This window comes from Arvicanthis niloticus, chromosome 5 (genome assembly GCF_011762505.2).
Source record: "Arvicanthis niloticus isolate mArvNil1 chromosome 5, mArvNil1.pat.X, whole genome shotgun sequence".
Classification (NCBI taxonomy): domain Eukaryota; kingdom Metazoa; phylum Chordata; class Mammalia; order Rodentia; family Muridae; genus Arvicanthis; species Arvicanthis niloticus.
In genome coordinates, this window is record NC_047662.1 from 90,263,423 (window position 1) to 90,265,255 (window position 1,833).

Genomic DNA, 1,833 nt, shown 5'->3' on the forward strand with positions numbered 1-1,833 from the left:
CCATGGATCTTATTCTTATTTTTTAAAAAGCTATGTATGTTGGGAAAAAAATCGACAGTGGTGGTGATCTGAATATGGATCTCCATGATATAAGCTTGCCAAACACCAACTGTATAATCTTGGTTTGAGTGGAGAGAGTTAAATTATGCATTCATTCAGCAATTACTGAGTCATCTCCTGTTTGCTGTCTGCTCTAGATGTGGTATTATGGCTCCTGCCATTTTGGCGTGTCATGGCTTTTGAGAAAGTAGACATTAGCCAATTATAACAATAAAAACAGGGATTCATTTTAAGGTGTGACAATTCTAAGAGGGAAAGAAGTAGAGAACAAGGAGACAGCTGAGAGAGACCTGGCTGAGCTGGAGCTGTAAGACAAGGCTTCTCTTGGGAACTGGCTGAGAGTGGAAGGGCAGAGCCAGAGTGTGAAAGGAAAAGGAAACCAGACAGAGGGACCAGTACAGCAAAGGCCATGTGAGAAAGCTTGGATGTTTAGAAGGTTTAATGAGCTCTATAAAATGTGGATTTAGTGAATAATTATCATTTATTTCAGGGTGCTCCTATGACCACAATATGGTGTAAACATTCCGTCCTCCTTTGCAAGTAATCTGTTTGAATTATTATAGACTGGGGTTTTATTGGAATGTTATAAAAAGAAGTGTACTTGTAAAAGGAAAGTGGAGGTGACAGCTTGGAAAGGACAAAATACCAGAAAGAAAGAAAGAAAACCAATAGCTAGGAAGGACTCGCTGCGATACAGTCATTATGTTTGGATAAAGCACATCCTTTTCCCATGCAGTCTGTATCATGATCCTATATGGTGAGTATTCATTCTATTAGACAGAAATTGAGATTGATTGAGGTTTAGTAAGCGGCATAATTAATAAATGATAGGTCCAGCTCTAATTCTGTCTAGTGGGTGACAGTGCCCTTCAACTACACCACTGTCACAAGATCACTATTTTAAGCTCTATAAGACTGTCAGTGGTTGGGAGGACAAGGCCCCATTACTCATAACAAAAAGACTAAAGGCAGGAAGTATGCTTTTGGATCCAAAACTTTATTTGAAATGGCATCTACAGAGATGCATGCAAGTGAGACCAGGTTTTGAGTTTCAAGGGTTCAAATCCAGATCTTTATATTCGAATGGCAAGTGCGTTACCTGTAGAACCATCTCCTCAGTCTTGGAAGCTAGGATTTTAACACATCAACTTATGAGGTAATACCAACAGATAGACCATATTAGACCTGAAAATATGAAAATACAAAGGATTAGGTAGAAACTTTAGACACTTCTGCTGCTTGATGCCACTCTTCCTGGGTAGCCTCTAGCCAGAAATCAAGGATAGCTGAAAAACCAGGACCAGAGCACTGTTGCCCAGGCCATCTGCTCCAGAAGTTTCTCTGGGGGTCTCTGAAGTTCTCAGATTGGAATTGATATCTGAAGCTCTTCTGGATTTTGTGCATCTCAATGTAATAATAGTTAGAGAACATCTAAAAACAAGGACATTGTCTTCAGCTACTTTGATACCTTGGTCTTATACCTCACTTTATGTATCAAACACTGTTCTACAAGAACTGTATCTATGAATGTATTTAATCTTCAAGAGACCATGAGTGGATACTACTCTTAACATCAGTTATAGACAGCTCACTGTATGTAAGTACTATAAAATTTCACAGTAATTTATAGCTAGAGTTTGTACTTATGCAGTCCATTATAAAGTTGAAGTTCATAGCTTTATGCTCTTTCTTAGGTATCCTGCTCTGGAGGAGCTGTAGACATCACTGAAAGACAAAGAAGCCTGACTTGTGTATAGCTGCCCTGGTCTGCCA